At 38.2% G+C, this 16,430-nt stretch overlaps 1 long non-coding RNA gene across 1 annotated transcript in view; it reads right to left on the minus strand.

Moving 5' to 3' along the window:
- Positions 1-16,430, minus strand: part of LOC141493642 (uncharacterized) — a 348,850-nt gene that overhangs the window by 248,376 nt on the left and 84,044 nt on the right. Inside the window, exon 2 of the long non-coding RNA XR_012470267.1 lies at positions 13,299-13,393. This is a non-coding gene — a long non-coding RNA (uncharacterized LOC141493642). The remainder of the gene's footprint in view (positions 1-13,298; positions 13,394-16,430) is intronic.

The raw sequence follows: 16,430 nt of genomic DNA on the forward strand, positions 1-16,430 counted from the left end.
CATCCAGAGGAAGACAAAGAAAAAGAAAAAAACAATCCTTCTGAATCTGATGGACACTTTACAAAAATTATCTCTGTGTCTCTTTCCCAAAATTCTAATTCCTCATCCTGAAAATGACTTATCTGTAAATATGTTTATCAAAAATATACACACAAAGGTCACTTGACTATTTGCTGCTGAGAGGAGGGGGTGGAAGGAAATTTTGTAACTTAAAAATATGCATGTGCATATGGATGAAAAAAATAAAGAAAAATAAAAAGATTTTTTTTTAAAAGAAAGACATATATAGGATAAGGCACTCCTGAAGTAATAGTTTAAGACAGGCATTAGGTGAATGAATGGGTCCCCCAAATGCTATTCTAATGATCCACAAAATCCATCCAATACAAATTCTACCACTCCATCAGTGGTCCTGTGGGGATTCCCTGGACTAAGAAGAGACTCAGATTTACACCTTGGATTGGAAACTTCCTACATTTGTCCTAATTTCAGCTCAAATCCATTGAAGGGGATTTTAAAGACTCCTTTTATTCTTTAGCCATTTCAGTGGTGTTCCAATGCTCCATTACAGGAATTTCTTGACAAAGATACTCTTTATTTTACAGAAGCAAAAACTGAAACAGACATAAGTTGCGTGAATAGCTCAAGGTCACACAGCTAATACATGTTAGCAGCTGTATTTGAACTCCTCTTCCTGACTCCAGGTTTTTGTGACATCAGACCCAACATTTTTATGGAGTAGATAAAGAGAAACAACTCCAAACCTTGGTACAAGGCTTGGCACAAGTCACTCTTCTGCCGTAGACAAGTGATGTGATCACGGGAAGAACACTTAACCCTCTCCATGTCTCAGGTCAATGGCATCAAGCTCCAATAGGATTAGGGGCACTAATTCATATAAAAGGAACCCAGCATGCCACATATTGACTTTATCTTAAAATATAATATTGCTTGTGTTTTACTGTGGGTTTATTATACCAAATATTTCCTAATTGCATTTAAACTGGCTCAGGTCAGCAATGTCTGACCTCTCTGCTCTAGGGAACCGACTAAGATTATAAATTTCAAGAAGACCCCGACAAGCAGAGCTCCCCTCTGTTCCAGTATCTATATACCAGAAATTGACCCCTTCTTTACCTCTCCCTCAGAGAATCCCTCTCTTCCTTGAAGGTACTGCCAACTCAAAAACCATCTTATTGAGGATATGTAGTGGACAGAACACTGGTCCTGGAGTCAGGAACATCTGAATTCAAATCTGAACTCAGACACTTAATAGCTTTGTTTGCCTCCATTTCCTTACCTGTAAACTGAGGATGTCAATTGTAAAATGAGGATATTAATAGCATTTACTTTCAAAGATTATTGTGAGAATAAAATGAGATAATCAGATTGGGGCACATTAAGCACTATATAAATGGTACTGGTTGATATCTTCTGTATAAAGTCTTTTCTGAACCCACCACCACCACCACCAAAAACTAACATTCTCTTTCCCAGCTGAGCAACTGAAAGAGAGAGATGTTGGTGGCCTAGGAATGGCAGGGCCTCCAAACCACTTGTCCTGCTTACATACAACCCTCATAGTCATTTTTCAGGGAGGCAATTATTGTGGATGAAGAGCTAGTCATCTCCTCTAACTTCTAATCAATTGGGGTGGGAGAAGAGTGTGTGTGTGTGTGTGTCTGAGAGAGAGAGAGAGAGAGAGAGAGAGAGAGAGAGAGAGAGAGAGAGAGAGAGAGAGAAAGAAAACATAGAGAGAAAGACAGAGACAGAAACAGACAGAGGGTGCCCAGGCAGGTCAGACAACCAGCTTCTTGACCACCATCTCTCCTTAGACCCTGATGGAACAGTTCAGGACCCAGTATACAAGAACCTCAGGAAGTATAGTTCTTTCATCCCAGTGAGCACAGTCATCATTCCTGAAAACAATGACTTTGAAGATATGTGTGTGTGTGTGTGTGTGTGTGTGTGTGTGTGTGTGTGCATGTCCTGGCCACTTTTGAAGGGACTAGAAAGATACACAGAAGGTACACAGAAAACAAAAAACAAACCTCATCATCATTCATGCCCAAGGCATTGCTAAAGGCTTCAGATTTGGGGTAATTTTGACCCTATAAATGACACCGAAGAAGAGATACCACAAGTTACCTTGGACCACAGGACCCTTCCAACAGATATTCATCTATACCAACCTCCTCCATTGAAAGAGAGTTCCTGGAGAGCAGGGACCGGCTCTGTTATTTTATTTGCTTTCCCAGCATTCAGCACCCAGTAAGTGTTTAATAATTCTTTTCTCTTCATTCAGAAAGTACTTTGGGTCTAATTACCTTGTCTAATTTTGTAATTTTTCACTTTGTGTTAATGCTGTGCATATGTGTAGATTTTATCTGTACATTATTGACTTCCCAATTGGAATGCAAGAGACTAAAGCTCCAGAGACTGCTTCCAAAAATGGTGGCTGCAGACCTGGGCTGAAAGTCTTATTCTTCTGGAAAGTTCTTTTGATTCTGGGGCCTGGGTAGTTTCTTTTGGGGCCTGAGGAAAGAGGGTCCCATCTTGCATATTTGGCATGAATCGCACACAAAATCTGGCACATGGAAAGCACAGATAAAATGTTTTTAACTCATTGGCCTGCATTGATGGGGAATGCTCCTCATTTGGGAATTCTGTATATCAATGAAAGCAACCCTTATCCATAATCCCCACACTGAATCATCCCAGGTATGACCCCCTATTTAGTAGTCAATATATATCAAGTACATCCTACCACAACCACAACAATTTAGTCTGAATCAGAAAGGACAGGTGACTCGTGTAAGGGCCAGGCAGTCAAGGCAGTCTGACTAAAAGGTCAACATTTTCCCTACAATGGCCCCAGTGCCCCTCTTCCTTCCAACATCCTATTTTCCAAGGTTGCTGATTCCAACCTTATATTTTATGTTGTTCCACCTCAGCCTATTTAGACAATGAATCCAATGCATACATAATATATATTCCTATATACATGTATATGGGTCTCTGTAGATCTACTCATACCTGTATTTTATATATATATATATATATATATATATATATATATATATTATATAGGACCTGTTATATATTTATGATATATTACATACCTAGATAAGTTAATCTATATCTTTGATACATTAGAGATCTCTATTATATATTTTCATATCAGGAAAAGCTAACTGTAAGGTTTCAGCAAGTTGATCCCTTCAGATATTCTGAGTTACTATTCAGTCAGCTGTCCTAAGAGAGAAAAAAAGAGAATAGATAGTGGTGCAAACCTGTTAACATCTGCTCAAAGCCTACACTAACTCTTCCTCGATTCCTTCCCACACTAAAGCAAGCTTGCATTCATTTGGATAATTCCTTGAAGCCCTGAACGCTTCACATATCACGTTTCCACCAAGTTTCATTTATATAATTAGTCCTAACATATGGCCCCCAATCAGCATCGGAGATTTGGAATCATTTTTAGCATGCTGTTAGGCCTAAAGGGGGATGGATTCAATATGAAGGGAAGGGAATTAGGCTTGCAAATTTCATTTACAATAACAAGAGTGTGGCAATGAAAATGTACCCCCAAAAGATTTGATGGCTAATCACATTGTAAGCCAAAAAGAATTACTTACCTAACATGCAGAATTAACCTACACCAAATGGGACAAAAATTAACAAGACGTTCATCTTCTCCAGTGCCTTTGGTTACTCTGTGGGCTCCCCAGGACAACACATTTGGGTAGTCCTATTAACACAAATTGACAAAGGAAACTTTCCCTGAATGATTTGCTTTAGTTGGGAACAGAGCTAAGCTTTTTGCTTTCTTGCTGGGTAGCACCAACTGCCCTCCAGAAGTGGCACCTGGACTGAACTGGGCCTGGATTGGAAGCCATGCTCTTCCAAAAGTTCTTGCATTCTGGGGTCTGGGCAGTTTCCTTTGGGACTGAGGAGAGAGGGCCTGACTTTGTATACTCAGTATATATCTCACACAGATATTCACTTCTGGGTAAATCAACTGCCCTGCACCTAGGGTGTCGAAATGTTTGAGGCAGTATTATAATACATAATAAGAGATGGAGGCAGAGGATCCAGCTTCAAGTATTTGTTCCCTCTTTTACCACCTGTATAGGCTTGGCTATGCCATTTTCCTTCTCTGGGCTTCAGTTTTCCCATATGCAAAATAATAGGACTGGAACAAATGATCCTTAAGGTACATCTGAGGTCTAAATCTATGAGCCTATGATCTATCTGGAATGTGTTGTCTAAAGAAGTATATATGGAAAAGAAGACGAGGGCCCACATAGGAGAAAATGAGTCAAGGACAATTATTTTTTTTCTAGGGTTATGGTATTTGTTGTAATTGTTCAGGAACTCTCTTTCAATGGGGGAGGTTGGTATAGATGAATATCTGTTGGAAGGGTCCTGTGGTCCAAGGTAACTTGTGGTATCTCTTCTTTGGTGTCATTTATAGGGACAAAATTCCCCCAAATCTGAAGCCTTTAGCAATGCCTTGGGCATGAATGATGATGAGGTTTGTTTTTTGTTTTCTGTGTACCTTCTGTGTACCTTTCTAGTACCTTCAAAAGTGGCCAGGATATATACATATATATATATATATATATATATATATATATATATATATATATATATATATATATATATATATATGTATGTATATATATCTCTTTCTGTCTCTGTCTGCCTCTCCCTGTCTCTATCTGTCTCTCTCTCTGTTTTCTGTCTCTCAGGATTCGAAGACTGGCTACAAAGAATACACTACAATAAGCTTACATCCCTTCAGTTTTTATGGCACAATAAGACAAAAAAGAAGTAGGTCTTTATGCACTATCTAGAAATTATTGACTTTCAAATTGAAACCAGGACCACTGCCTCAAAGGTGGAGCCTACAATTCAGCACCTCTGCAGTGGAGAAGGAAATGTCATCTCGGGACTGTAAAATACAGAACCCCCCCCCCCCCATCCCTCCACATGTCAGTAGCTGTGCTATATTATCCAATGGTGAAGAAAATTCATGATAGCAAAAAGCTACCATAAATTCAGTTAAGATTTTAAATGAGTTTGCATTTTATTAATCATAATAACATTTATATTTATCTGAAAAATAGCATTTATATGAGTGATACATTATTTATTCAGTATCTAAGAGATGAATTTGGATATTTATGGATTCATGGACCCCTAGAAGAATCCTTGTGTGTCCTCCCAGCCCCCCACCCCCACTCTTGCTCCCAGGTTGAGAACTACTGATAGAGTAGGAAGAACTGTATTTAAAGTCAAAATACTTTACTAACCTTTGAAAACTCACTTAACCTCTTGGTCTCTGAGATTCTTTCTAGTTCTTAATCTATGACTACATAGCCTTACTGACCTTCAATTTCATTAAAAGTAAATGATGGAGGCCGCTAGGTGGTGCAGTGGATAGAACACCGGCCCTGGATTCAGGAGGACCTGAGTTCAAATTCAGACTCAGATACTTAATAATGACCTAGCTGTGTGGCCTTGAGCAAGCCACTTAATCCCATTGCCTTGCAAAAACTTAAAAAAAAGGAAATGATGGGATTAGATGGGATGACTTCCAACACACCTGACTGCTCTGAATTGTATGCTACTGAGAAGAAAGAGAAGGCAATATAGTCAGAAGACATTCTTGGGGCAATAACTTCCAAAGGAACTCGGCTCATAATAGACTGACTAAGAAGTATAGAACAGGGCAGCTAGGTGCTGCAGTGGATAGAGCACCAGCCATGGAGTCAGGAGGACCTGAGTTCAAATCTGACCTCAGACACTTAATAATGACCTAGCTGTGTGGATTTGGGCAAGCCACTTTAAACCCCATTTGCCTTCCAAAAACCTAAAAAAAAAAAAAAGAAGTATAGACTAAGTGACCAAGGCATGCAAATTTGCTTGTGAAAATAGAAAGGACAAATTCTATGTCATCAGCAACTATGAAAGGATATCCTAAAGGAGTCTATAATGGAAGAACAATGTAAATTATTCAAGGAAGCCTTGTAGATAGTACATCATACTAATGCAGGCTACAAAATTTTAGCACCTACCAAATACCCAGCCAGATAAGACCTAGTGGTTAGAATTCTACACCAGAAATGTACTATCTTTTACAAACTGACAGATCAATTTTGTAAATATAGACCTCAAAATATCCTGGAGAACTCAACCAAGAAATTGTCCTGGAACCAGATCATTATCATAGACCTTGCTTTTGCATATATTTCCCCAAACCTAACACTGATTCATAAAAACTTAACAAGGTTTTTTTTTTTTGGCTTTTTGCAAGGCAAACGGAGTTAAGTGGCTTGCCCAAGGCCACACAGCTAGGTCATTATTAAGTATCTGAGACCGGATTTGAACCCAGCTACTCCTGACTTCAGGGCCAGTGCTTTATCCACTGCGTCACCTAGCTGCCCCTTAACAAGGTTTTTGACAATATTTCCATCCCCAATACTTGTAATCTTCAAATTACGTGGAACAGAAAGCTTTCCAAATACATGGAGGTAACTGAGGAGACAAAAATCATGTGAGAATAGGAAAAGATGTTTGTCAGCTATCCCTCCTCCCCTTTCCGCTGCTAGGGCTGTACGGAGGACAGTTTCATTAAACCTGCAGAAGGCGGGTTTATGTTATATCCTTAGCCATTTATTCAACTATAAAACACATATATTTTGTCAACTTATGAACAACAATGGGATAGTAATTTGTCTCAGACTCAACAAAAGAGTTAGAGACTGGTAATAAAATGCCTATATTAAAAATATAGCATCAATGCAATAATTTTGAGAGTGATTGTTAGAAAATATGCTATTTTTCAGGAAGACAACTTGAGTCCATCATGATTCTACCTAGCCTTGGATCTCTTATCATCTCTACTAAAGTTAACTTAGCATGACTTCCAAATTAGAATGAATTATATGATACATCTCATATGATAAATATTGACAACATCAAGCTATGTAGTTCCATCAAAAACAAAACAAAACCCCAAGTCGATCAAGAATCTTCTTGATTTCATGGATTCCTCTAAATGGCTTCAAAATAGTGTTTGGATTTGATAAAAGTAAAATTCTTCATATTCACCAAGGATACATAGAAAATGAAGGCATTAAATTGGAATGAGGCCATGTCAGGTCTATGGATACAGTTGATCCAGATAGTGCCTTGGTCCCCTCCAGGAAAGGCACATTTAGCACGACAATGTTAAGGAGAAGATGTGGAATCATATCTCAATCTCAACAGGAAAGATACATTTAAAGCAAGGACCACCTATCAATTGTCAGTCTCAAGGAACATTTTCAGAATTGTAGAATAGATCCAACTATCAAGTCAGTTATGAAATATTTATTAAACACCTCCAGTGTTGCAGGATTGGTGCTGTGTTGGGGTACAAAGAAAAGAAAGAGATAGTTCTTGCCCTTGAGGAGTTCACAGTCTAATGGGAAGATAACATGCAAATCAGTATGCACAAACAAGCTTTATAAAAGAGAATTTGTAAAGAGTTAACAAAGGAAAAGTCTTGGAATTAAGGAGAGCTCTTGATAGGTTTCTTGTAAAAGGTGGAATTTTAGCTGGGACTTGAAGGAAGCCAAGGAATATCCTAACAAAAGGTCATATATTATAGAGGGCAACTAGGTATTATAGTGAATGGAGCTGGCCCTGGAGGACCTGAGTTCAAATGTGGCCTCAGATACTTAATAATTACCTAGCTGTGTGACCTTGGGCAAATCACTTAACCTCATTGTCTTACCAAAAAAAGAGAAAAAAAAACGGATAAGGATTGATATACAACCTCAGAGCACTTGGCAAACAAGTTAAAAGCCTAGATCATCACTTTTCAAACAAGCAGACATCCCTTTCTGGAACAGGAATTAAAGCAAATATAATTAGATTTGTTGAAGGCATCTGAAAGTGATTTGCCTACATTTGGAATCTATGAAGTAACTAAAATCCAAGAAGAGAATCCAAAGACTCTCCACTGGAGACACCTGCATGCAGTCAAGCAACCATATCCTCAATATAGAAAACCCAAACTAAGTTAATAATTTGTTGAAAAGGATTGAGAATAGAAGTTCATAATCCCCCCCAAAAAAAAACTACAGAAAGTTTATCCCCGAGTAATGAAAATAATGAAAATTTAGGTTTCAGTATAGACTATATAGTGAAATGGCAGAAACTATATAACTCATCACTAAAGGATATAAAAATTTGGCATCTACATGACCTGGAGTGATGAATTAAACTCAATATCTTTCACAGACTGACCAAACACAGATACTACCAGTACCATAAGTATTAGTATTAAAGTATCTTGGAGGGGCTAACCAATAAAACATAGCGGACTTGGACCACTATCATAAAAAACACTGTTGCTCATGATGACTAGAACCTAATATAGATTTATTAAAAATTTAACCAACAATTTTTAAAAATACATTTAATGCATATACTCAATATTCAAGCTATAAGGATCTAAAAACTTTTAGATTATACAGACTTAGTAGAGGAGATCAAAATTGTGTAGGTACATGATGAGAACTCATCCTGTTAATCAGATGTTATGATGTCATAAATATCATTCTGTTTTCTACTAGAGTTATCCTGAGAATTTTTTCCATAAGCCTGTAAAGAACGACCTTACAATTTAAGCTATTTAAATACAAAAGTGAATTTTATTCATTTGTGCAATAGTGCACAGAACATTAAATAATAAAGAATTTGAGTCACAAAATATCTTGTTCTTGGACCATTGTTGACTGAACTCTTTGGAACAAGATGAGATTAATGATTTTTAAGAATTATAAACATAATAATATAAAAATGATGATAAATGTCATTTATAAAATGCTTTATCAAGAGCTTGATATAATAACTTATTGACAGGTGAGGCACTCGAGTTGTATTTTTTTTTCTTTCTCCCATATAGAAGTCATGAATGGACTTTCCATCATCTGGGCTGGTCAGGTAATCACAAAGTTAAGAAAAGGAAGACAACTGAGAGGTTGTCTAGGGCCCATACTCTTCTTTTAAAGATGAGAAAAGTGAGATCCAGAGAAGAGAAATGATAGACCCAAAATAAAAAAAAAAATAGAAAGTAAGAGTAAGAATTTGAACTCAGGTCCTCTGATTCCAAATTTAGCTTACTTTCTAATTTATTATATTGTCTCTCCTCCAGTCTCTCTGCAAGAGGGAACTCTCCGATATGAAGCCTTCCCCTGTCCCACCTCTTTGAACCTGCCCAACCCTGCTATTTCCTGCTTTTTTGGTCAGGGATCTCCAAAAGATGGAGGCAGGATAGAGTCACTATGGGCTCTGGGAATGCCTGGCAACGTTATCTCATATTTCTTGGCACACAAATGTTTTAAACCATGGAAAAGATAGCCTTTAGCCTAACTTTGACAGGTGGGTGGAATTAGGGATTGGGCTGGCTAAAGCAATCTGGGGGACATGTTGACACTACGTCAACTGGCAGTGACATTAGATGAGGAATAACTGCCAAAGAATGATTAGTGAGCTGGTCCTTGTTATCCTCAGGAAGGAAAGTGAGACATTTCCTTTGGGTTTCTATCACTCATGTTTATCTTTGCTTTCTTCAGCCTTCACAAACTAGAATTTGTCTCCTATCTACAAGTCTCTCTCATGCAAGTAACATTCTGTAATTATATTAAGGGATGGGCCATATTCTTTTAGAGACAATGGTGAGAACCCTCAAAGATTCTGGGAGGAGGGATGAATTTTGATTCACTGAGTAGCTTTCACAATCTTAGAAAAACCTTTATTTTAGCTGTTTGATCCAAGAGTGCCCTTTTTCTTTGGAATTTTGGCAAGACACACCCTCTACTCTATACAATGTTTAATTAACTGGGGGCTATTCTCCAGTACACTTAATTACAGGTCAGTATTCTGACTATATAAATCATAAAAAAGGAGAGGAAATGACATAAAAGCATTTCACTATTGTAATTTATAGTTATCTGAACTAATCCCAAGAAAGAATGGTACTGGGCTATAATTAATGATTATCTTAATGCCAAAAATCATATTTTTCTGCCTGGCTTCAGACATGTCACAGTAATTAGGGTTAATTCTTTATATTCTGGGGCTGATTCTATGTGTAGTTTTCAGATTGCCTATGCTGACGTTCTTTTTTCTTCTTTACACTTTATTCATCAATCCTTCCAACAGAAGGTGAAGAAGAGGGTAAAAGAGAGAAAGTTATATAGTGAATCTTAGACTATGCAAAGTCTATACAAAGACCCTAGAGGTGATAAAGACAAGGTTTTAAAGATGGATGGGACTTTAGAAGGTAGCTAGTTCAAGCTCCCCATTTTACAGATGAGAAACAGAACCAGAAGGTTAAATGATTGTTCTAAGATTTTGCAATTAGTCACCAAAAAGAAACCAGAACCCATTTCTCTTATTATTAGCAGACAATTATTCTTTCTTCTTTATCATTGGTATTAACTTTATAATTGCTTATCAATCAGCAATCCTGAGGAAGTATAAAATTAGTTTATTAATTGGTATTCCTGGGATATTCCTAAGTGCAAATTGAGAATTTAGTTGATGAAAATCAGCAAATGAATTGAACTCAATTGAATTTCACTCAACCACATTTCAATTCAACAAGCATTTATTAATTGCCCAATATGTGCCAGCACTTTGCTAGGCAGTAGGCAATTCAAAGAGAAAAGAGAAAAGAGAAAGCAGACCCTATTCTCAATGAGCTTACATTCTTCTGAAAGATGGAGAAAATGAGCATAGAAGTCCATGGAGTCAGAGCTGGAAGAGATTTTAGGCGTCATCTCCTACCATCATTTTTACACCTAGGGAAACTGAGGACTGGAGAGAGAATTAAGAGAGCTGCCCTGGGCCACTGAATAAATATAAGATACAAAGTAAATACAACTCAATTAGGGGAAGGGGAGGTGGAGAATCAGGAAAGGCTTCCTGTAGGAGGTAGCTTTGGATAGAATCTGAAAGGAGCTAAGGAATCCAAGAGGTAAAAGGGGTTCTTTTGACCCTATTTGATTGCAGCAAAACATCCACATCCCCATAAGAGAAAATACCTGGATTCTCTAATTTGTCTTCCTGCCCCACTGGGGTGGGGGTATGAGGGGGAGTAGGAGGCAGTTAGGATGCAGCAATGCTATGGCTGCAGTTGTGCCAATGCTTTCTAAAACATGTATTTTGCTCAAGTCTGGCCTTAGACTCAGAAAGTCACTTCACCCTGTTTGCCTCAGTTTCCTCATGTTCAAAATGACCCGGAGGAGGAAATGGCAAACTACTCCAGTTACTCTGTCAAGAAAATCCTGGATGGGGACACCAAGAATTGGACACAACTGAAAAAAATGACTGAACCACAAAAATAACCTATCGGGACTGGGGAGGGCAGGGTGCTATACAACCCCAAATTGAAATATGTACACAGAAGCATCATCATGGCAGGTTAAGAGTACTTCCACAAGCCTTAGCAACTATCCCTTCCCACTCCCTAAATGACTTCATGATTTTAAAAGCCCATGGGTGAATCTCAAAGCAGCCCCAGCTCGAAGGGAATTCCCTTGGATAGGAAGCAGTGTTGTAGTGGGACTCCAGAACATTCTCAGAATCCCGTAAGATTAATTTTTTCAATTTAATATTCTCCTGCTGTGTCAAAAAACTAAATTCATCTCTCCCGAGCAAGCTCATCAGTGGCAAAAATAGGAACGGGCAGGAAACAATGTTAATACAGCTTTCATCGTTCCACCAACTGAGACATGTCGAGTTAGCAGACAGCAGGCCATGTTTTTACAATTCAGTTTTGATTGTGTCATATTACAGCAATAAGGCAGGAAAGTGGCAAACAAACACTCCAATGTTTTATCTCAACAAGATTCCCTCATTTTCCTGGGCCAAATGAGAATGCTCACAGATTTCCAGACGCAAGTCCTATGCTAACATATGGCACACCATTAGATGTCTTAGGATCTCAAAATTCAGTGCAAACATCATTTGCCAAAGTTGCCTTCCATTTCTACCTATGGCCCTCTAAACATACAGCTGTGTATGAAAGGGACAGATTTTTGCTGACTCTAGTCAACAAAGACTATGATAAAAAGGGGCCACCTTTTCAAACTAAGAGAAGCAAACAAGAAAAGGAAATTGGATGGCTGGGGGGAGGGTACAAAACCCAGGCTTGTACTGGATAGGATATAGTCCTGACTTTCCCTTTTAACCTTCTCTGTTTGTTTATTTTCTGGGGTTGAGGAGAGGGGAGGAACACAAGGAAGGGGGTAATAAGGTGACCTTGCCTTTGGTTAACCCAAGTTACTACCGGATTCAATCCCATTCTTTTATTTTTCCTTTTTTTTAAATAAACTATTGGATGCATAAGAATCCAGTGACACAATCCCTTTGTTCTAGCCTTCCATTGAACATAGCCATTCAACTCCTGTTCAAACCAGTAACAGTAGGAAAACACTATGTAGATGGCATTAACCTGATCCAGTCCATTACTGCGCTTTATGAGGAAAATGACAACCCATTAATAAGCGACCACCTTTCCCAACTGCCTACCTCTGGAAAACAGAGGCTAATGGAATCCCCATCCAGAAGGAATGCAGACTAATATTATAAGATTGCAGAGAACGGCTCGTTAAACAATTTAGGTCTATAAGGTACCTTTTAGAAACACAAACTCTTTGCTGCCATATGCCTGCTGTGTTTCTTTCCTCCAAAATATCATTAGCTTTTAAGTGGACTCATTTGCTTTAGGATGCATAATAAATCTCATTTCTCGACCGCTCACTGCAAAATTGTTCTCCGTTTTATGATGACTCTTTCAAGAATTCTTTCTAGTGCGCAAATCATCGAGTATCAAACTCAGAGATAGGAGTCCCCCAAGAGGGATACCATGACAATCTAAGATGGCGCATTGGCATTTCCATTGAAAAGAACACATGGTGACACTATCCAAAGGTTTCTTCTTTCAGCTACCAAGTAGATGATGAATTTTACCAATGCCAAACATTGCAACATCATAACATCGACATGGAAAAAGGACAAGCTCTATTGAGAAAGACGCAGAGGGGCAACAAAGATTCTCTGCTGCTTCCCATACAAGGTATGGGCAAGAACCAAATCCAACTTAATCAAAATAATAAAAGTTCATAGCCTATGATATGATCCCTGGGCAAGTATAGAGCCAAGAAAAAAAGAGAGTAATTTGAATTTTCAAAGCTGTAAAAAATGATATATAATCGAGGGGGTACACTTACCAGGAAGTCTTGCCAAATAATCTCTGTTATATTAACTCATCCACGGAGCGCATCTTCCATAACTTTCCCAGCTGCACAGCTGGTGTCAGCAGTGTCTGGCAGGGGCAGAAAAACAATGACAGCAACAACATCAAAGCTAGGAACCGGAGTATTTTACTAGGAAGCACTGCTGCTTCATCTCTCCTCTCTTTGGAGAGGAATGTGGGTACAGAGAAGCTTCATGAGTCCCCACGCAAACAAAAACTCCAACAATGCCTTTTGGCAAAATCACAACTGAGAAAAGCTGTATTATTTATCACTGCACTCTTCAAAGAGAGCATCATGGGGAAGCGGTGGGGAGCCTCCCAAACAAAATGCAAAGTTTCCCTCAAGGAGGATTCTTTGGATTTTAATAATGGGTCCTATTCTCTCCGTAGTGTTCATACTTATGTCCCATTTTGCTTCTCAGAATTACATCTATTTGTAAAGAGATCTAAAGTTTGCAATAACCAGTATGATCCTTTGCTCTTTAATCCAGAGTTAATTTCTTTTCTGTTACAAAAAGATTCATTTTAATCTTCTTATAACCTACGAGATGAAGATAAAGCAATTATGAAACAATGAGTATAAAATAAAACTCCCACCATTGAATTTTTTTGCTTCTAATTTTTAAAAAATCTCTCCAGTCAATTATAACAGATGATGTTAAAAATGCAATTATATCAAGAGTGGTGTTTACAACCTTCCTTTCAGGGTTTTCACTTCTGGGAATTATAAAGTAGCAGACTCTCTGAAAGGGTTCAACCAGAGATGGGAGAGCTGCTCTGGGAAACTGAGCCTGCCGGTCCATGGGTATAACCCTCAGACCTCACTACCCCTTCTCTGAGGCAGAAATTTGAGCTGGGGAAGTGAATGCTGAGTTCAAGAATAAGACTTTTCAAATGCAGAGTTACCAGAGAATGTATTAATGACATAAGTCAGAAAGTTTCATGAGATTTTCATTTAAATGATTTTTCAAATATCAGTAAACAATGCTAAAGAAAACTAAACTCATGAATATTTTAAATAGATCATTTAGAGCAACTTTGTAAAGATGTAGGAATGTTTATTCCTAATGGCTTCTTGGCTTCTATTCTCTTCTATTCTCTCTCTCTCTCTCCCTCCCTCACCTTCTCTCATAAAACTTGGAATGAGGCTTTCCTGTTTTATCGATCTCCTTTTCTAAACTGGTAGCCCTGTATTGTTGATGTTTATCCTTTATTCATGAAGAAGACTATGCCTCAGGGGAGATGATGCCATGACATTCCCATGAATTGGATTGGAGTGAGGAGGGGGGTGTGCTAAGCCACCACAGTCTCACTTTCTCCTCCAGAACCATCTGGCTCCAGTGGTCATTTATGAATTAAGATGACTGGAGATGGCCCTGGATGCGAGGGAATCCAGTCATCCTGACTGCAAAAAAACCAAATAGTTGCAAGATCAATCCCTACCTGTTTGAATAAAACTCCCACTGAATATCAAATATTGTCATTATTTTGAGAAGTTGTATCGGTATTATCTCTTGTGGCCTCAATTTCCTACTCTAAACCTAGGCAGTTGGATCAAGTCATTTTTAGCTCTATGACTCTAAATCTGTTGTGTGATCATGGGCAAAGTCCAACCCCAGACTGTCCTAGGCTTCTCTCTGACCCTGTTTCCCAGGTTATAGGCTACAATCTCTTGATTGTATCTATCTCTTGATATATAGACACTAAATATAAACATATTCACACATACTCACACAAGATATTTTTGTTAATAATAGCTAGAATTTATATAGTATTCCTTTTAAATGCAGTGGTTAAACTCAGGTCAGCGAGCACTGCCCCAACCATGAGCTAAATCTGATCTTTCATTTGTTTTAAATATATTTTAAAAGAAAAAAATCATTCTTAGTCAATAAAAATTATTAAAATCTTCTAAGTGCTAGGTACCATGTTAAACTCTGGGGGGATACAAAAAGAGGCAAAAGATAGTCCCTACCCTCAAAGAGCTTATAGTCACAATCATTCTTAGCTCATGGAGCAGTACATAATCAGGAAGAAACTAGATTTGACCCTTAGACTGTAGTTCCACCCCAGTATTGTCACTTGAACCACAAAACTAGTGTAGGAAGTGAGCTCTGTTATTATCTCCATTTTACAGTTAACACAATTACTAGAACATCTAGGTGGCACAATGGATTGGGTGGGTGGAGGGTCTGAAGTCAAGAAGACTCATTGTCCTGAATTCAAATCCTTCTGTAGACACTAGTTTATGCAATTTTGGGCACTTCACCTGTTTGCCTTAGTTTCTCTCATCTATAAAATGAGTTGGCAAAGGAAATGGTAAACTGTTCCAGTATCTTTGTTGAGTAAATCCCAAATGGGGTCTCAAGGACTAAGATGTGACGGAAACAACCCAACCAGCTAGAGTCGGATGCAGTATGTGAAGCCAAGCTTTCCTGAATCTAGAGCTTTATCCACAATGATATCTAGCTGCCATCAAGAAAATTGTTACTTAATAGAGATGGCTTACGACTCTGTAATCTGATCCCTGTTTTGTCTTGCTTTTTAAGCTGGAAGACCACATTTCACGTTGCAGATGAGAAAACCAAGTCCGAAAAGGGAACAACAGTTGGCCCAGAGTCACACAGCTAGTGAGAAGCAAAGCTTGGGTTTAAACCCAGGTCCTCTGAGACCATCTTAGGTCTTTCTATCTGACTTAAGTCTTCTGGACTTCTAGACCAGTCTGTCTTCACTTATACTATATAATTATACAAATACACTAAATGATAATTCAGTTCCAATTGAGGTTTATTTCTTCACTTACATGAATTAACTGTAGACCCATAGTCATTTATCAAAACCTCTATTAACAGAGAATCCTTCCAAATAAATAAATAAAGCAATTTTGACTCCATTTCTTAATTTTTACAAATATGATAGGGAACTTCAGCCTTGTGGACACTTTGCACAAATGCAAAGCAAACTCTGAGGTGAGTAGCTGTGTGGCCTGGAGAGTCACTGGGGTGCTATAAATATTCAAAACTATGAAAAGATTAGAAGCAGTAAAATGTCACATTTAAACTACTCTGACCTTCTTAGAAGTGTTATTTAAATATAATAGCCAAGG

Source organism: Macrotis lagotis, chromosome 7 (assembly GCF_037893015.1).
Source record: "Macrotis lagotis isolate mMagLag1 chromosome 7, bilby.v1.9.chrom.fasta, whole genome shotgun sequence".
In the NCBI taxonomy this organism is placed as follows: domain Eukaryota; kingdom Metazoa; phylum Chordata; class Mammalia; order Peramelemorphia; family Peramelidae; genus Macrotis; species Macrotis lagotis.